Genomic DNA, 21687 nt, shown 5'->3' with positions numbered 1-21687 from the left:
ACAGTATGGGGTATCCGTATTGAGCAGATTTATGCACTGTCCAGGCACAAAACATTGGCAGGCTGTGAAGAGAATATTTAGATATCTCCAGGGTACTATGCATCTTGGATTGTTTTACCCCAGGGGGGATGCTTCATGCTTGCAGGGCTACAGTGATTCAGACTGGGCAGGAGATTATGACACAAGGGTGTCCACTTCCGGTTATTGTTTCTTCTTGGGTGATGCATGCATTTCATTACCAGGTCCAATGCCAGACCCTTTGCGCAAAAAGGGCTTCATTTCCTGAATAGGAGCAACAGAACTTTGCCTTATCTTGCTCATGATAGGAGCCTCCACTTTTATGTCAGTTTCAGTGCTCAAGAGGGAGAGGGAGACCTCCCCTTCAGGCATAGGAGATGGATCTGTTAATTCACCTGTCACAAAACTCTGCCTGGTTTGCCTTGGTCGGGTCTTCTTCTCTACCCTTGAACTTCTTTTGGGTACACTGCCATTTGGTCCTGATTGTAAAGCCTTGCTTGCTCCTGGATGCTGAACAGGAATCCCAGCATCCTTGGAAAGCACTATCGCAGAGCCCGACAACTTCCCTGGAGATGGTTTCATGTTTTCATTCTTCGGGTCTGAAAAGCAAGGAACCAAGGAGGAAAGAGAGTTCTCAGGGGCATTTGAGGAACTTGTACATTGGGCAGTGGCATTGGGCTTGTACATTGTGAAACTACAGCTTCATTTATAGCAGAACAACCCCCTCTTGTATCACAGTTATCATACACTTGTGAGGGACTCCAAGATACTCCTCCATCAGCCTCTTTGGTTGGATTTGGCAGCTTACTCTGTAACTTCGACAAGCCATGCAGGAGACCACCTGCTCTTGTGTTACAAAAGGAGACCTTGATAGTGATATAAAATTTCACAGTGACTTGCAAACAACTGCTAGATCACATAGGGGTCGAATCTGTTAGCCTGCTCTTATTTAGTCTCAGTCTGTCATCTCCTGGTTGTGAGCTCCTGTCAGAGTCTGATAGGAGACAGAGGAGCTCTGTCAGTGTGTTTTCAGTCTGCTTTAGTCAGCATGTAGCCCTGGGCATTTTACAGCCCAGATCTGGGCTGTTTTTGGGGTGACTGCCCATTATTTTGGGCAGTCGAACCAGTTCTGGTCAGTCGGACCAGAACTGGCCAGTCGGACCAGAACTGGCCAGTCGGACCAGATCTGGCCAGTCGGACCAGATCTGGCCAGGTCGGCCAGTTTAGCTGGTCGGCCAGTTTTCTGGCTGGGGGCTATTTATAGCTGCCCCCCCAGTCAGTCCAGCATTCATCTCATTCATGCTCTGCAGGTTCAGCACTGCTCCCTCCGTCTCCGTCTCCGGCATTGGTGCTGCCTCTGCTTCCAGTCTGTCCTGGCTCCCTCACTGACACTCCGGGCTGCGTGCAGGGACTGTTCTGTCCATTCCAGTGTATTCAGCATTCATCTCAGTCAGTGCAGACTTTCTTCCTTCATTCTCTACTTCCTCTCTCCTCTCCTCTGTGTTCATGTTCTTCTTTCGCTGCGCACTCTCACATGGTATCATCGCCTGATTGAGAGCACGGAGGACGAGAGAAATACCTTACTGCTGCTGTCCACAGTCCCACAACAGCCAGGCGATTCCTTCAGGAGGCTGCCAACAGGTCTATTCCAGCCAGGCGACTACATCAGAAGGCTGTACAGCCTGCGTTTGCTGTACACAGGGGCTGCCACGTCATCCAGTGACGCAGCAACCCTGCGTTTGCTGCCAGGCGACCTCCTCTGCTGCAGGGCGACCCTCCTACAGCTGCGTTTTGCTGTTTTGCAGGTCGCTTCTACCCTGTCTGCTCCTATCCTGCAGGCGACCTCTGTCTGGGCAAGTTCCCGGTGCTGGTGGTCTCGTTTCTGATGTTCGCCATCAGATCTATTTGCGTTTTGCAGATCCAGGTGGCTGTAGGCACTTTCAGCCTGCATCTTGGTGGTTGGTGACCACACTGTTGGTCCTATTTCGTCAGCGGCACAACTTTCTTTGGTATTTTGCAGATTGGAAGATGTCTTACCAGTTTTCAGGCTTTGAAGACTCAGAGGATGAGCTTCTTTCTCATCATTCCTCTGAGCGGAGGCGGGACTATCGTGAAGTTCGACAACGGGATGACCCTCCTCGCACTTGTCCTTCTTCAGTCCATGCATCTCAGAGGGTTCCATCTACTGCGAAGGTTTCTTCAGTGAAGACTGCATCAACTGTGCGGATGCCTTCCTTGATTCCCTCTATCCAGGTGCCGATTCTCCCTTCCTTTCCGAAGGAAGACAGGCTATGCAGGCCGAGCTCGACTCCATCGAGCGAAACCATACGTGGGAGCTTGTTCCGCGTCCCGCGAAACGGAAGGTGATTGGTGTGAAATGGGTTTTTAAGACCAAATATCTTGCAGATGGCTCCTTGGACAAGCATAAAGCTAGGCTTGTTGCCAAGGGTTTTGCCCAGCATGGAGACCTTGGATTACTTTGAGACTTTTGCTCCTACAGCTAGGATGTCCACCATCCGAGTGCTTTTGGCTCTTGCTGCTCATCACCGTTGGCCTGTCTATCAGATGGACGTCAAGTTTGCTTTTCTGAATGGCGTTCTTGAGGAGGAGATTTATGTTTCACAGCCTCCTGGTTTTCTTGTGCAGGGGAAGGAGGATCATGTCTACAGGCTGCGGAAGGCTCTTTATGGCCTAAAGCAGGCTCCTCGTGCTTGGTACCAGCGGATTGACCGCTTCTTTCTACAGAGTGGCTTTGCGCGCTCCGCTTATGATCCCAACCTCTACTTAAGGGTTGTGGGTTCTCTTTCGGTGTTCCTCATCTTGTATGTGGATGATCTTATTATTACAAGGAGCGACACTCAGCAGGTGGAGCATACACGGTCCATTCTACAGCAGGAGTTTGACATGACGGATCTAGGGATCCTTCACTTCTTTCTAGGTCTGGAGATCTATCAGATGGCACAGGGCATTTTTATCTCGCAGCACAGGTACATCTCCGAGCTTCTTTCGGAGTTTGATATGGCTGAGTGTCGGCCTATCTCATGCCCTATGGACCCTAAGTCCAAGCTTTTGACTGCTGGAGTTCCTCTTACCGATCCCACCCGTTACAGGTGCTTGAAGGAGGGTAATTCATTTATACCTGTAATCACCTGGAAAGACTGGCATAACTGCCCGACTTGGCCAAACCAAAAGGTCCTTGAGAGCTGCTAGCAAAATATTATGTACATGCCCATTAATTCAACTGTCGAAGGCCTTAATCGTTAAAGGCCTTAATACATGCTGCTACGAACCTGTACTGCAAATATCAATAACACAATCAATTGCTACGTGAAACTAATCTGAATTTGGGCTACTATAAAACTAGAGTACTATACGAGATAAACCCCGTTCTTCCAAGAGACAATGGTTGGAATTTACCTGCTCTCCCAAAAAACATATAGTGGATGTCATTCAGCTCATGTCATTCCACAAAAAAACACTTCAATCCCACAAAAAACACTTGAGTCCCACAAAAATTCAGCTTATGTCATTCCAACTCCTTCCCAAAAAACACTTCAGTCCCACAAAAGTCCAACTCATGTCATTCCAACTCCTCTCCACTTTGCAAGGTGGAGGATTCGTTGCCTGCAATCATATGAAAATGGAAAGAATAAGGTCACCTGTGTTATAACATGACTAAAACACAAATTACAACCAAATGGTTCCATACTTACATGATTTAAATAAACATCTAACCAGCAGACTTCAAGAAATCGTTAAAGATTCGATAATCATTTTGATCAAGAACATATCTATCAGTAGCCTCATTGTATGTTAAATGTGCCAATGCAATAATTGACTCAATATCAACCATGTTTAAGTCTGTCACATTATAAGAGTATGTATGGTGTCCTTTCACCTTCTGATACCAACCAAGCTGAACCTCCATCCCTTGTGGTCGATCTACCAAGTCAAGACCTCGCTTGTAATCTACATACCTGCCACCTACCTTCTTTCGCATCTTTTGGACTCTTCCAAGATACCATGTACTATGAAGAGTTTGCATCTTCTTCAATTTTGTGGCTTTTCCATTTCTCTTGAAATTTGTGTCTCTGTTTCCACATGTGTCATCGTAGAAATAAACAGCACAATCTGACCCTATTCCAAAGAAATTTCCATTGGTTGTTGATGCTAATTTTCCTTCATTGCTGAAATACACTCCTTGTCTTACCCTTGTCAACCTATCTTTTGATAGTGTTGAGTTTCCATTGAGTTGACTCACCAAAGTAGACTTGAAGATGAATTTCTTGTCAACCTCCACCACGGGCGAGATAGTCTTGTTTTCATCCTCAATGCTTGCCTCATCTAGAATCCCATCCACCTCATGTCGAATCTCACTCAGAGCAATGACCTCGTCATCTCCGTCGCTGCCTTCAATGGGCCTATCTTCACCGCAAGGCTCCACAAAGTCATCGTGCTCATCGGCGTCACCCATTTCAGCATCTATCTTTGACCACATTGATTGTGTATCTATCCAAGGCTCTGTCCACCATTCAACTCCTTCGATTGTGCTAGGTTTGATCCCCAATGACTCACAAAGATCTTGTGCCCGCTTCAATCCCTCTTTCAATGCATCTATCAACTTTTCATCAGAGGAAACGCTCTCGTAATTCCCAAGATCTGCTTCCAAAATGCCTTCATGCTTGTTCAAATCCTTCCATATGTGTTCTTGTTTCTTATGTGCCCTTGAAAAAGTCACCCCATTTGATTTACATTCATGCACGGTAATCTTGTTCAAGCTTCCAACACAATGCAAAACATCTCCAAAATCAAATGCTCTTTCTTGCCCAACCATACCTCCAATCTTGCTGAAATAAATTTCTGCTGCATCCGATCCTGTGAGATGTAAAGGACACTTGAGATTTGGGAAGAAATCCCGAAACATCTTTATAAGTAGAACCACAAAATGACAAGAAAGCTGGGTATCTGTGTAAGCCTCTTTGCTAATGAAGTTTTTCTTAAGAGTGTATGTAGAATGATGATGAATCCATAATCTCCACAACTTGAAGAAGAAGACCACTTTACTAGCAAGCACCACACGCTCTCTCAAGTCTAAATGTGGAGACAAAAAAATGTCTATATAATCAGCAACAACCTGCAAATATGCCCCAGTCCCTTGCATGCTCCTCTCTTTTTTTTGCATTTCTATCATACATTTTTGAACTTGTCTAGAGACAATCACTTGGGCTGCTCTCCAATTTTGCCGATCGTTTCGTTGTATATCTTCTTCTCGTAACTTGTGTTGATCGATAGAGAAATGATTATAGACCAAAGCAACATGATTGAGTGTAATCCAAACTTGTCCAATCGCTAGTTGTCGAATAGGACTATCAAGAGGGTTCACAAGCTTCTTTCCACAATGCACAAAATCTTGATCATGTAGTCCATACACATTGTCTCCTATGATTCTGCCTTTGAGTTTCCATCCATCCCATTTGATACCAAACTTTCTATCACTTTTTCCTAAATAGTCTTCAAGCATAAGCTTGCGACGTCTACTATCACCATCTGAAGCATGTCCAATTATTGGCCCTAGGCAATCCTTCCATTTTGCATTCCACATTTGCTCCACAAGACTCCATTGAGCTTTGATGAAATCGCTATCAAAGCGATTACAAGTGCAATGCACAACAAGAGCTAACCGTGGAAGACTCTCATGAAGCGGGTTGACAATGAGCAGTCTTGCATAATGTCCCACTACGTGATTTTGGAAGGCATCCACTATTGTCTTATATCCTTGTGCTCCATCTCCAACAATGATAACATCATTTGAGGAGCATTGATGATCCTCTCCCTTTCTTCCACAAAACCCAATTAGAGTGTCATCCTTCGCATTCCATCTGCAAAAACATGAAGCTCCACTTTAACATCTTTATTTCCATGGACTTGTTACATAAATAAATTTTAAAACTGAAGCGAAGAGAAATTCAACTAAGTTTTTACCTAATGCGACGCTTGATGGTTGTTTCATCTTCAACAATAATGAATGGCACCCGTGATGCTATTCCATGTTTGGACTTTACATCCTTGTATATCTTTCCAACCATATCAACGATATACTCATGCTCTCCGGATTGAAATTGAGTTGCCTTTCTTCCTTGCCTCCTTGTGGTTGACAAAGATGGCCCTCCAAGGTTTACACTTAGAAAATCATGCAAGCGCGGCCCACCCCATAGCTTTGCAACCTCAAAAATGGTCTTTGAGGATTCTGCATATCTTTGCCCCTTTTTCGATCTTAATGCATTATTTGCAATGTCTTGAAGAAAAGCCCATAAAGCTAATTTGCCACCAAACTTTCCTTGCCTATGAGCCTCAATAATGTTATTGCAAAAACGTTGCACATCCTTCCTATTAATAGCCTCATAGTTTGCTTCTTTTAAAGACCTGATTCTCACTGAAAGCACCACAAACTTTGCTTTCAACCACCATAGTTTTCTCTTGGCCTCTCGCAAGTTTTTCTTTGTCTCAACTACAACGCTTTTAAGCTCTGCACCAGAAAGGTAATCCAATCGCCTTCCTCGACCTGTTTGCCTCTCTCCTCTTTTCTCAATTGCACTACCCTCCCGATACACTCTGCCACGAAAATCAGCGCAAGATGGAATTTTCTTACAATACTCGCATGTGAAACTTTCAAACGGAATTCCAATTCTTGAGATCCGAAGACAGCACACATGCCTAAAGCATCCATCTATCCTGTATTCAACATCCCCATCATATAAAGTAGCTTTTGTATGTGGCTCACAAAACCACTCTTCACCCATCTTTAGGTCTTGGAGAAAAGGTTTTATATCAACCTCACTACCATTAACATCAAGTTTACACTGCCATAATCCCCAACACAGATTTAATAAATGAGAGCTTGAATCACCTGCATGGATGGAAGCCACCTCCGCATACTCTTTGGTTGATACGAGGAATGCACCCAAAGTTTGTTGACATGGATCCTTTTCAAAATTCTTTTTAGGTCGCCCACTAGCTCCTGTGAAGAGAGAAGATGATTGCTTTATTGTGGTCTTCTTGCTCCATGCATTGATGTGAGATTTTGCATTGATATGTTGTGTTAGGATGGTCTGCAAATCTGAACCTCGAGGACATAGGTGCAGCCACTTCCCATCATATTTGCACACAACTTTGACACTATTTTTATCTTTGTAGTCATGTAAAGTTGCTTCAACCAACTGAAAATCAGCCCCTACATGAGGATACAAAATTTTGATAAGAGTTTAGAAACGTAGCTGACAATTGAATCTGATATGCACAAGCAAAAATCCTTAAAAAAGGAACCAAAATAAGGGACTAAGAATTGTCTTACATGATTCAACAAATATCTTTTACAAAAAAATATTACAATTTACAACATAAAACAAGAAGTTGATTCTTACCTTCATGAGTTCTATTGAAATTATTCATCTCCTCAATAGCTGCCAAGATTATTATTGCATCATCAGAATCATTCTCGTCTTTTGGAGTACTTCCATGAGAACCATGAGTAGAAAATGCATCAAACCTCAAACTTCGGTTAGATAAGTATCGTTTTTTATGTGCTTGACCATCTAGAATGTGAAATCTCATGAAGTTTGACAAGCATGAGTATGCGGATTGCTTGCCACTAGTCACTCCCGATCCATAAGCACTCCCACATTCATTGCACCACACTCGAATCAAAGGTTGGTCATTGACATCTTCCGTGATGAGCTGAAATTTATCATCTCTAGATGGCTTTCTCTCACTCAACTTCTTGCGGACCTTCTCACATTGGAGCTCCCAAATTTTGAGCGCTTCTTGTGTTACTAAAACACTCTTGAGCATGTTGACTCTCCCACCATGATCACCCGCTTCCCTTATTTGATCGCCCTCTTCCATCCCATCCATAGCAGTAGCTTCCATGGAAGCATTTAAGCTTCTACAAACACGCTTTGAGGACCCTCCATCATCCACCGTGGTTGATAACCTCTTTATGCCAACTCGCTTGCTATTCTCAATTTTCCAACGCTCCTCTTGTAATGCATTCAATATGCATACTCCATCACAGTCTTCATCTTCAATAACAAACTCGAATGATTCACTTACAATGCCATCTTGGATGATCTCTTGACGTATATCACTATAAGTGCAATCTGCCATCACTCTGACGTAGCCCAGCACCTTCTTCTCGTTACTCCCATGATCACACACCTTTATGTGAGTCTTTGATGCCATGAATGATCAGATCTCTAATCAAAATAACCATACAAGAGACATGAATGATCAGATCTCTAATCAAAACAACCATACAAGAGAGAATGAGGAAGGAAGAGTAAAAAAAAAAACAAAAAAGACATTGACACACAAACTATTCTCTCTTTTTCTCTCTCTCTCTCAATCTCTCTATTTCACACACACTAATGATGGGAATTGGAAAACTGGAACCTAAATAATATGTGCATGTTAGAATCAAAGATTACCAGCTTTTCAAGAGGTCATGAAGTAGATGCGGGGGATGCAGAGATCGTTGCCACCAGCCAAGATGGGAATCAAAGCTATGACGGGTGAATGGCAGGGTGAATGTAATCCAGCTCTGCTCTTTCTCAGGAATTGGAAACTTCTTTACCAGATGTTGGGGACTACTGCAAACATGCACAGTTCAGCAGCATACCATCAAGAAGTAGAGGTCCAACATATCATGCAAGTGGTATAAAACCAGAGCATTAAAAAGCGAGAGAGCAATTCAACATATCATCAAACACGAGCAGTACACCATATCATCAAGAATTAGAAATCCAACATATCATCAAGAATTAGAAATCCAACATACTAGTCACATTGCTGGCTGGACGCTTATTATCTTGCATCCATATGCACAGTATAGATCTGAACAAGAAATCCCTAAGAAACCAACAGCTCTACAAAACAGGCTGCTAAAAATTATTCTTTCAAGGAAAGTTTTAGAAAGTCCAAATCACTAGCCCCACCAAAAGTAGTACTGACACTTCAACCACAGTACTGCACTATTCTCTCGAGCGCGGTCCAGTCCCAAAACAATAAATCAACCAAACAAACTGGCACGCTTATTCATTTCTTCGTTTCAACTTCTGGGGCTCAGTTAGGGAAATTTCTGGTTTACGATCAATAAAAATTCTGTTTCGCTTGGTCAATGGATTAAATATACATATGCAAGTTTAAAGTCATATCTAAAATGCATGGGATATCCTGTATAACTTTGGCCCTGCGTGTTAACTTTAGGGTATGTTAAACAAAAACGCAGCATAAAACAAGAGAGATATGCTCACAATGAGTTCCGTGGAGTTGCGAGACGATCCGGTAGATTTAGTAGCCCAAAGCTTGCATTGATATTAGCTAGCATCTACACAACCATTTTTTCACACTTCAATGCAACATCCCGTCTGTGCGCTTCCAGAATGATTTTATGGTTTGGCAACATGGTGATGATGCTGAGGACACCGAGAAGATAGAGCAGAGAGGCCGCTCCGGGTGGCACTGACAAGGATTCCCACGCCTTTCTTGGCTGCAACGGCAGCAGTGCTACTAGACATGTCTATCGTGAGAAGTTTCTATTCCAGGTGCGAGGCACGCATGGCAAATGCCGACCTCGATTATACGAAAACAGGCAAATACCTTGATGCCGCTCTGCAAACCTGTTGATTAGTTTACAAATTACGAAGCGAAAGAATCAGGGGAAAAGAAAATTTCCTCACATACCTGTGTTGCTGCTGGATTGAAGGAGAGCGAGGAATACCGATGAAGATAGCTTTCGTCTTTCACTTCTACGTGCTTCACATCATGCTACCACAAATGAAATGTAGCAAAACCTCAAAAAAAGGATGACAAATGTGTACAAATAAGATACCCAAAAAAAAACGCAAAATGACATTGTTAGTAAGCATAGGAGCATCTGTAACATTGTGTATTAGCGATGCTTGCACATTTATTTCACACGAATGGTTGCAAGCATTGATCTCTCGAAACCTCCTTGAAATGAACATGCAAATCAACTATTAGGAGAATATATATACCGACGCACATACCGAGACGTATAGAAAGACTTATACCGAGGCATATACCGATTTTTGCGTCGATAGGCCGTGTCAGTATATCCATAATACCTTGTAGTGCGTGTGTGTGTGTGTGTGTGTGTGTGTGTGTGTGTGTATATACTAACAACCTAGTTCTGAAGATTTATGGATAAAAATACCCCTTATTTTAATTTCTCAGTATACAATATTTAACCCCCTTCTTTCATTTTAAATCTGTAGGTGAAACTGATATTAAACCCCCTCCTGTTGAGTGCACGTGCTACACCTACGGGCCTATAAGGTGGACCCCCCGGGAAAAATTTTAAATAGAGGAAGTTGATCTTGAATTGGAGAGAGAGAGAGAGAGAGAGAGAGAGAGAGAGAGAGAGAGAGAGAGAGAGAGAGAGAGAGAGAGAGAGAGAGAGAGAGAGAGAGAGAGAGAGAGAGAGAGAGAGAGAGAGAGAGAGAGAGAGAGAGTGTGTGTGTGTGTGTGTGTGTTTTGATAAAGGTCCAAAGTTATTCACGTAAGAGAAGCCCAAAGGTAGTAATGTAGTATTATAGAAGAGAGTTGCTATAATTGTTTTAAGCTAGAGAGAGAGAGAGAGAGAGAGTGTGTGTGTGTGCATGTGTATGTGTTGATGTGTTGATAAAGATCCAAAGCTATTAATGTGTAGGAAAGGCCCAAATGCAGTATTGTAAGAGAAAGTTAAAAGAAGTTTTAAACACACATACACACAGAATGTGTGTATGTGTGTGGTGATAAAGGTAAAAAGCTATTAATATAGAAGTCCAAAGGTAGCATTGTGGAATTATATGAGAGAGTTGCTAGAATTTTTTAAAGCTAAACTGAGAGAGAGAGAGAGAGAGAGAGAGAGAGAGAGAGAGAGAGTGTGTGTGTGTGTGTATTTTGATAAAAATTCAAAGGTATTAATATGTAAGAAAGGCCCAAAAATAATATTGTAGTATTAAGAGAGAGAGAGTGTGTGTGAGTGAGTGAGAGAGTAGTGTGTATAAAGATCCAAGGCTATTAATGTAGGAGAGGGTCTAAGGTAATATTATAGGAGAGAGTGAGTGTGTATAAAGATCCACGGCTATTAATGTGTATTTTTGAAGCCATAGAAGGGGGAACTGTGCCCCTTTCTTTGGCTTCAAAAATTTCTAATACTACTTTTGGGCCTCTCTTACATTAATTTGAAAAAGGTACCTCTCTATCCAAACTACTTTTTACATTTTTTTTCTCTCTTATCAACGATTTTTAAAAAGACACATCTTTCTTGTCTCTCATCAATAATTGTTTTTATATCTCTCTCTCCCTCTCTCTCTCACTCATCCAAAATTCATTTTTATACATTTATCCTCTCTCTCTTCTCCATTGAGTCCTAATACCCTTCCAATCGAAATTCCTTACATTTAAAGTATCTAGAATGTATTTTTGATTTTAAAGACTATGCAAACCATTGATGAATTACTTAGTCAAGGTGATTTAGAGTTTGTATGAGCAATAATATTTAAAGCTATATCTGTAGTTATGTAATATACAATAGACAAACCTACCTTGATTTGTCTCTCTATGTGTATGTGAGTGTACATGCATGCATGCACGTGTGTGTCTCATTAAGAACTTATTTTTGTATCTCTTTCTTATTCAAATACATTGATTTGTCTCTCTATGTGTTTGTGTGTGTGCGCATGCATGCACATGTGTATGTGTGTCTCATTAAGAACTTGTTTCTATATATCTCTCTTATTTAAAAACTATATTCACAAAAAATCTCTCTTTCTCTCCCTCTCTCTCAATAACACACACACACACATGTATTTATGTGTGTATATTAGAAATCCTAATACATATACACACATGTACAGACATATGATTAGTTCAAAGAAGTATAACTATATTTTATAGCCTATGAATATTAATATTACAATAGTATGATGTTCAAGCTAGCAAAGACATGTACAATGAGAGATCAAAATGATGGTCTCTCTCTCTCTCTCTCATTAAGCATATAGATTGAGCATCAAATTTATACTTATTTTCACCAATCAATATCCCTTCTTGCCATCATAATAAATAATCCACAAATGTGAAAGCTTTAATAATGAGTTTTTATTTTTTAACCAATGTTTAATGAGGTTAATGGAGCCATGTATAAAGAAAAATGTTTAGTGAGTATTTGGAATGGATGCACATATAGACATGTATAATATACACCAATCCATGCTTACTAAAGAGAACTTACATCTTATATTTGAAAAGAGATTTTTTTTTCAATGTCGTCCATAGTGTGACTAGCAAAGCAAAGACTCTACTAATTCTTAGAGAAAATGTATTTTATTTTATTGAAAAAATACAGACATACCTCGCTTGGTCAACTATGATTAAATTTATGATAATCTTTTACTATCACTGCCTATCACTTTGTGAAACAATAGTACACTTGCCAGAGATCAATGTAATATAAATCTAGATCTGAATTGCTTGTAGAAATTATTTTGTGTTTTTATATGTGTGATATATATATATATATATATATATATATATATATATATATATATATATATATATATATATATATATATATATATATATATATACAAGTAAAAAGTGAACTATTTGTTGCAACACATGTTATAATCCAATGTAAAATAAGTTCTGTCACAAACCTAAAGTACTCGCACAAATACTTTTGTATTGCACAGAGAGAGAGAGAGAGAGAGAGAGAGAGAGAGAGAGAGAGAGAGAGAGAGAGAGAGAGAGAGAGAGAGAGAGAGAGAGAGATGTGGTGAGCTATAGTGGACTATGTGCATGTATTGATGCAAGTGTAAGTGCAAGTGCAAGAGGTAGTGCATTCAAGTAGCCACTAGTGCTCACAAGTGTACATAAGTGTCCACAAGTGGAAACATGCCTAAGTGGGATGCACTTAAGAGCAAGTGCATCTAAGGCTAGAGAGAGAGAGAGAGAGAGAGAGAGAGAGAGAGAGAGAGAGAGAGAGAGAGAGAGAGAGAGAGAGAGAGAGAGAGAGAGAGAGATCTATGAGGAAGAACTATTTGTTGTTGCAACACATTTCACAATCTAATGTAATACAAGTTCCATCGATTTAGAGTGCTTGTACAAATGTTTCCATATTGCAAACATGAGAACGAGAGAGAGAAAACTATTTGTTGAAACACCTTTCATAATACAATATAATATAGATTGTATCAATCCAAAGTGTTAGCACAAATTATTTTTGAGTTACAAAAGAGAGAGAGAGAGGGAGAGAGAGAGAGAGAGAGAGAGGTGGTGGTGATGGTGAGATAGGTAGCATAATTTGAGAGAGAGAGAGAGAGAGAGAGACTAAGAATGTGTGTTAAGAGAGAGAGAGAGACAAAGAGAACGAGCTACTTACATGTAGAGAGAGAGAGAGAGAGAGAGTGTGTGTGTGTGTCTGTGTGTGAAGGTGGACTCCCTTCTTGCCCTTCCTCCGGGAGAAGGAACCAAAACGTGAAAAACTATCTACAAAAGTTACTAAATTTGAGCTGCATACAATAAAGGAGAAATATATCTAAAATGGAGCACAAGGCCAAAAAAAGAAGGGGTAATCCATGAATCCCAGTGGCTGCCACAACTCGTCACCACTTGATAGCTCATCCTGATGCAATTGAGTCATTGAAAGGAGTTTGCAGCATAACCAAAGATCAATCCAAAGTACACAATGCATCACAAGAACTTAAAACTAGAAATATAAAAGGGGCATGACTTACCATATCATCATGCACATATAACTTATCCGATAAGAACAATAAGACCATGTCCTTCTACATATCAGGTCTCCAATCCTATGGAATCATAATTTATAATCAATTATTGTAGAAAAAAAGATAAAGTAGCATTTTTAGAATAATATTATTACTACAAGTAATATATAAAATTAGAAAGTGAACATAACTAATAGAGAACTCACAAAGTCCTCCAAGTAGGTCTTGCAGCCCACTCTCGAGATGGTGCATGATTCCTACCACCAGTTGGGCCTTTATTACATCTCATTGCTGCCGCCATTGCCCTAAAGGGTGTGTAGCCTTCTCTTTGAGTCTCCTCTAGTTCACATGGTCCAACCACTCGGGTATTATAAGATAGAGAAATAGTCCATCAACACGTTGAACATTATGAAATAGTCCATTAACTTATTTATTGGTAAGATATAGAAACAGTCCATCAACCTTTGGTGTGCTAGTCTTCACTACCTTCTGTGCATCTAACCATTTGTTTGACATGTAGGTACATATCAGCTCCATCATCCATCCAGTGGAGAATTGATTAGCTAGTGTGGGTACTACAAACTCCTCGTGCAAGGACACTATCACATAGTCCTTGCTAGCCTCTCATATGTTCTCCCAGTGATCCAATATGTTGCGCCTAAAAACCTGTTGGTGCAACTCACACATGTGCATAATTAGCCTCTTCTTCTCATCATTCATGTGTACAATACTCATTTTCTCATCCACTAAGTACCCATACCTTGGTGGGGTGCATCTAAGGTGCACCCTCTCCCACTTGCAACTACGCTCTTGGGCATGACTAGGAGTCCCCTATGTATTTGGTTAACCTATAAGGATGGCACCTACTGGAGTAGCACCCACAGGAGTGCCACCCATAGATGGATAAGAAACCCTAGTATCACAAGAGTAGAAGTGTCTATAGGTATAGTAAATCTAGAAGGACCTAGTGATAAGTGTCCACTCAATCGATGGGAGGGAGGCATTGCATTGGTGTTTATGTAGCATCCACCAGAGGCACCCTCTCTAAAACTGGGATGGGAGCGAGAAGTATCAACCAACTGTGGGGTCAAAACATCTATATCTTCACATCACCCCCAAAAACCACCCCTAGAATAGGGAGAAGAGGAAGTTCATGGCTTGGACTAGAGGGCAAGGAAAACCTAATACTAGCCATCCAGAGGCTATTTAAACACCCTAAGGGTCACTCTCATTGTGTGAGAGAGTACCCCAATTGTACTTATGAGCAACATACTAAGCAAGATATTGTTATTGTACTTTGAGCTCTCTTCTCCCTCTTGTGCACACTTTCTCATGCTGCCATTCTAATATCTCAACATAGAATCAAACCCATCTTTGATCCAACAAGCTTGCTTCAACTCCATCTCACACTAAGTGCACGTGAGTGTGTCATTTCTTCATCATATCTCCTCACCTTCATAGCTGTCTGCCATACCCACCTCTATTAGAGGACCTAGGGAGAGCAAAAGAGAACATATCATGGCCTATTTTCTTTTAGATATCTCTTCATCTTCTCAGGGTGTAGCAACATGGCATGACAGGGCTCGACATTATGCTCGCAAGAGATCGCCATTGTTAAAACTTTTGCATCTAGCACACATTTCACAACCTAGAGTTTGGGTCATTGGCATGACCTGTAGAAGGCATGATTAGGGAGGCCACAATAGGGCATTTAAACCCTCAGAGCGGGCTATCTCCACCTCACAGGGTTTCCAAAAACTCCATCTCTACTACTCACACAAAGCAAAAAATTGTGTTTGCAACTATAGCCAAAGCTTCAAAGCTTGGTCCTTTTTGAGTTTTCTTCTCATTGAAGTTACTAACAACGATTTTAGTCATTGATTAAGAATTTGTGAAGTTTATTGTAGACCTAAAAGCTCTAAACTCAGAGTATCTTCAATCGAAGGTGACTCTTGAAGCTAGTTACAATCGGATTAATGTTAAGTGCTATGCTAGGCAATGAGTGCTTCTTAGCACTAATAATAAACTTGTTTATCATTGCCTACTAATTTTTTTCAAAAATGTGAAAAGTTTTGGACCTTAAGCATGATTCCATAAGTGCTTAAGTATCACCATCCAATTGACCACTGTGAGGCTATGTGTTAGTTATAAACACATAGACCATTGCCATCATCTCTTATCTCTTCTTGTAGACCATCACATTGAGCCTGCTACTTATTTCATTTTCCTCCGCACTTATTTGCCATTATGTAAAGGTTTAGACACTACCATTGCCTAGTGCACTAAGTAAGACCTTCCTATTATGGCTATGGCTTATACCAATGTCTAGACCTCAAATTTGCAAGTTTGATGGAAAAGGTTTTCATCCATGGCAGGCATTTTTGAAGTACAAAATGATGGAATGAGGTTACTGGTCCTTCATCAAAGGGACCAAAGTTATTGACCCATCCAACCTGATTGATGTAGAAGATGATGAAAGAGCCCAAGCCATAATTATGATTCATCTAGATAAATCTTTGATTCATAACATCAACCAACTCTCCATTACCAAGGAAAAATGGAATGAGCTTGAAAAGATTTATGGGGCTAGAGGAAAGAACTCTAAAATTTTCCTTAGATCGATTTTTTTAGTCTGAAGTATAAGCAAGGAGAAGACTTGGGTAAGTTCGTCTCTCATATGAAGGGGCTCATGGCACAAGTATCCTCAATTCAAGCTCATGATGAAGATGCCATTGCAATTCTCTTTGAAAGTTGTAAAGAAGCTGTTCCCAACCCTTGTAACTACTCTTACAAATATCGCTAATCCAACCTTGGAAAGCACCATCCAATCTTGTTTGAATGAGGAGAAAAGAAATCGGAAACAAGGCAGCACTAGTTGGACATCTACTTCAATAGCCTGTGAGCAACTCTTGGTTCATACTATTTCCATTAAATGCTCTTTTTGTAATAAAAGGGACATATTGTAGGCAATTGTTGGAAAAAATATCCTTAAAAAATGAAGTGTAAAAAATGTAAGAAGATAGGGCATATCACCAATAAATGCCCTACCACCCTTGAAGTACCAAAAGAATTGGAGGCCAACTATGGCTCCATAATACCTACTGATTGACTCTTCTAAATCTCTAAATGCTCTACCTATAAGCACTCTTGTAGCTTGATTTATAAAGGAATCCCATGTGAACCCATTATATCCAAGGGTGGATAAGGGTAGATAAGTGTGAATAGACTAGAGGGCAAGGGAAACCCTAACCCTAGCCATCCAAAGGCTATTTAAACAGCCCTAAGGGTTGCTCTCATTGTGTGAGAGAGTATCCTCGTTGCACTTGTGAGCAACTTACTAAGCAAGATATTGTTCTTGTACTTTGAGCTCTCTTCTCCCTCTTGTGTACACTTTCTCATGCTGCCATTTTGATATTTCAACAATAACAAGCTCTTGGTATATATTGGTATATATTGGTATACATCGGAGGGCCTATATTGAGGTTTCCACAAAAGGAATAGTCTACTTCACACTCAAAGAATTCTTGTACTCTTATATTCTCCCTGGATTGCTCATGCTTGTCTCCTTTACATGACACAAAGCCTCCTCATCCTCCACCCCTCACAACAATGACTCCTCTATCTACATACTCTCCATGTCCACACTAGGGACATTGATTTCATCATACACTTGAGCTATAGGAGATGTTGTAGGCACAACATACCACCACCAACGAGGTTGTTGTAGGTTAGGATAGAAGATCACATGTTTGAAATCAACTAAGAATGTGTCACAAAGTTAAAAGACATTTGTAACTTTTATTTTGCTGAAGTTAAGTTTTAAAAAATGACCATGGAGTTGCTCACAATGACCCAACAAGATAAACACGTCACACAAATCATTCCATATTTTCTTGGAATCTACCTCTAAGAATTCTGACAATCCTCATCAAACGGTTGCCCTGGGTTCTTCTAGCACCACTTTAAACCATTGTATATCAAATATGATCATGGAGAAGCTACAATAATGTACTAAAGTAACACTCCGTAGGCTGCCAAAATCTCTATCTTATCCACTAAAATATTCAGATTTGTGGTCTATCGTTGACTTTCTTGCTCAAACTTTGCCATGATACTACAATCTGTTATTGAGCACAATGTGTCAATGTTCTTCACTCAAAAATATCACCCACATGACCATGTCACATTGTAGACTTTGAATTTTATATTGAAATGACTAGGTTACTTGTCACACATAGTTACTAGATACAACAACAACGAAATCACACATTTATCTTTGCAGTGCATCCCCTCAAGGACTCCCATTCATCCCTAGTGACTTTCTCCCCTTGGCATGAAGTTGTTGCTAGCATATCATGCAAGCACCTCACAATCATGAATGGCAGTAACTCCTCTATGCCCTTGGGGTATCAAACAAGCTGTTGACATGCCCAAATTCTAATTGCACTGCCTCTCATTTTCTTCTCGCAAGCTCAATGTATTCAACCATTTCTCCATGGATGCATGGTGCAACATACAAAAATGATTTACCTTCTCCTCCATGGCTCCATCCATCCTCTTCTTTATCCCATTTTCAACTATCTTATCTCTAGTCTGTCATCATCCTTTAGCATATGCAATATCTTGTTATTTGAATCCACCATCGATAGCCACTTTGAAATATGCACCAATACCTCTAACAACCTTCAACCATGTTACCCTCTGGATGAGCTTGTTGTCAAACAAACCCCTTTAGGATTTTCATGAAACACTCTAATAAGAACATCCATTAGGTAGGACCAATCTTGCAATCTCCACTTCTTCTGCAAGATGTATTAGGAGGTGAATCTATATTGTGAGCATGTTTGTGGGTCAATAATCAAAGGGATAGAATATCTCTACTGCTCCTTTCCTTATAGATTCAATTGAGGATGTCCTTATCTCCTTCTATGAGATCCATTGCACTAAGCTCAATAACTTTATAAATTGCAGAATGTATCTCTAGAGTAAGTTAACATGTGATCATGATCGATAGTATGAAATGCCAAAAGGTTGATGCAATAGTAAAAATATGGGTAATACTTAATCAAGTCAGTGACTATCACAACCTAGCATATCTTGTGCCAATCATGGGATTTTAGTCCCATTATCAACATTCATAAAAATGTGCACGGGATCTAGCAAATTGTTGATTTGTAAATGGATCCAATTTGGCAACTCATAGAAAACTAAGAAACCATTGCATTACTCCTGGAAGTGACTCCTCATGGACCATCTTTTACTTATATTAACTTTGGGTATTCATTCACATGTCATCCAAAGAATCCTTCCCTTAAATCATGGCTCTCTAGTAAGAATGTGGCATGCCCTTGATAAACTATCCTCTTCATCATCTGTGACCTTTGAGAGTCTACCATACAATGGACATGCATGGAAACTTGAGGTGGCCAAGCATACCACAACATCTATATCTAGTCCTCATCTAGTCAATACAAACATAAAAGAGTGATGCTAAAGAATGCAATGAGAACATAAGCTCATTTACCTAAGCACTCTCTGAAACTTGAAAAGTCATGCATAGTCCACATAAGAATGGCTCGTATATAATAAACTGCCTCCTAATATACTTGCTTATGTGTTTGATAGTACTCCCCTCTTCCCACAACATCTTAAGCTCATAAACCAATGGACATAGATAGACATCCATATTCTTTACTTTATAGCATTTAAATATGAGCAAGCTTAGAATCAAGTGTCCTTTCTTTATAGAAAGCAATGATGGAATATTTTAGTTGACAAGCACTACTGGACACACCTTGTAAGAGGTCCCGAATAGATTCATGCCATCCATAGCAAGACCAAGCCAAAGATTCATTGCCTTGTGAAAAGCGGGAAAAGGTGGAATCAATGTGACATCGTGCCCCTGAGTTTGCTAGTACTCACTGGACTCCATATGTGGATCTATTGTGTGTGCCATGTTGTCAAGTTCACCATGCCTAACATGTGAAACATATGATAGACATGTAGTATGAGCAAAAAGTGTTTGAGAACCTTTGAGGGACGGTTTGGCCTTGCGGATTTTATCAATACCTATGTGAGTACCACACTTTGAACGTGTTTTTGTGGACTCATATTTTCCTTGAAATAGTACATAGTCATGCATGAATAATGTTGTAATCTATGCCCATCTTTCACAACACTTGCCTCGCATCATCATGAGACTTGGGTACTAAGTATACAGGCAAGGTACATATGGAACGATGCAAGTGTGTTCGAGTTATTTAGATACATAGTATAGTCTTTTATTTTTGTTGTATAAACAATAAAATTTTTTAATTTCTTCAACATTTTGGATTTTTTCTAGACTAAAATGTCACATATTACCATGCATTGCTCAAGATTCTTTGTAAAATAATAATCTTTTAGATTCACTTGAAGTTCTCCTAGATTATACCATGTTTTATCCATTTTTTTGAAACATGCATCTTGATTTCACTCATCGTGATGTAATTAAATTCACCATCATTTGATCTTCCCAAACAAAACATAGTTGCATTTTCCTATCATAAATTATGTGCTTCTTATTACTATATATAAGTCAGAAGTGTCTAAAACAGCTGCATCGCGTTCCCCTTGCAAAACCGATCTACCCCAATTTCTTCCTCATGTCTTTCCAAAATAAGTCAAGGAGTTGTTGGAGATGGATTTCATTGAATCAAGTTCTTCCCCTTATGCATTCATGCATTTGATTTCACTCACCGCGATTTAATTAAATTCACCATCATTCGATCTTCTCAAACACAACATAGCTGCATTTTCCTATCATAAATTATGTGCTTCTTATTGCTACATATAAGTCACAAGTGTTTGAAACAACTGTATCGTGTTCCCCTTGCAAAACCCATCTACTCCAATTTCTTCCCCATGTCTTTCCAAAATAAGTCAAGGAGTTGTTGGAGACGGGTTTCATTGAATCAAGTTCTTCCCCTTATGCATTCCTTGTCATGTTAGTCAAAAAGAAAGATGGCTCTTTTCACATGTGCATCGCCTACAGTGACTTGAACAAAATCACAGTGAAGAATCACTACCCCATCCCACAGATTGATGAATTGCTGAATGAGTTAAAAGGGGCATGATTTTTTGCTAAGATTGATCTATGCTCTACTACCATCAGATCCGCATGAGGGAGGGTGATGAGATCAAAATGGCTTTCAAAAGTGATCGTGGATTTTATCATTTTCTAGTGATGTCTTTTGGGCTGACTAACACCCCTGCCATGTTTCAGAGTCTCATGAATAAAATTCTTCAACCCTTCCTGTTTAAGTTTGTGCTTGTTTTCTTTGATGACATTCTCATTTATAGCAAGTCACAAGAGGAGCACTTGGCACATGTCAAAAGGGTGTTTGATATATCAAGAGAGCATCGACTCTTTGCTAAGGAAAGTAAATGCATCTTCATGCAGACATTTGTGGAGTACTTGGGACACATTGTTACCAAAAATGGCATATAGGCTGACCTTAAGAAGGTGCAATGTGTTAAAGACTTGCCCACACCATCCAACACTACTTCATTACATGGTTTCCTTGGTCTCTCTTCATTTTATAGATGCTTCATTAAGCATTATGCCACCATTGTAGCACCTTTGGCTGATTGGTAAAAAGGGAATCATTATTTTCGGATGCCATTATTGATCATAGCTTCAAATAGTTGAAGGAAATACTTACTTCTACACCCCTCCTCGTTTGCCCTGATTTCTCCAAGATATTTACCATTCAGTGTGATACCCATGGCAAGGGTATTAGTGCGGTATTGCTACAAGAGCATGGTATGATTGCATTTGAGAGCCACAAACTTGATGATAAGGAGATGCAAATAAATGTGTATGACTAGGAGATAT

At 40.1% G+C, this 21687-nt stretch overlaps 1 pseudogene; it reads right to left on the bottom strand.

Moving 5' to 3' along the window:
- Nucleotides 1–3748: 3748 nt before the first annotated feature.
- LOC148009329 (uncharacterized) lies at nucleotides 3749–5574 on the bottom strand (annotated as a pseudogene).
- Nucleotides 5575–21687: the final 16113 nt, after the last annotated feature.

The sequence above is a fragment of the Lygodium microphyllum genome, unplaced genomic scaffold (genome assembly GCF_053477565.2).
Source record: "Lygodium microphyllum isolate KBCC unplaced genomic scaffold, Lygodium_microphyllum_v1.1.10 scaffold_31, whole genome shotgun sequence".
Taxonomy (NCBI): Eukaryota; Viridiplantae; Streptophyta; class Polypodiopsida; order Schizaeales; family Lygodiaceae; genus Lygodium; species Lygodium microphyllum.
This window is presented reverse-complemented; position numbering and strand designations above follow the sequence as displayed.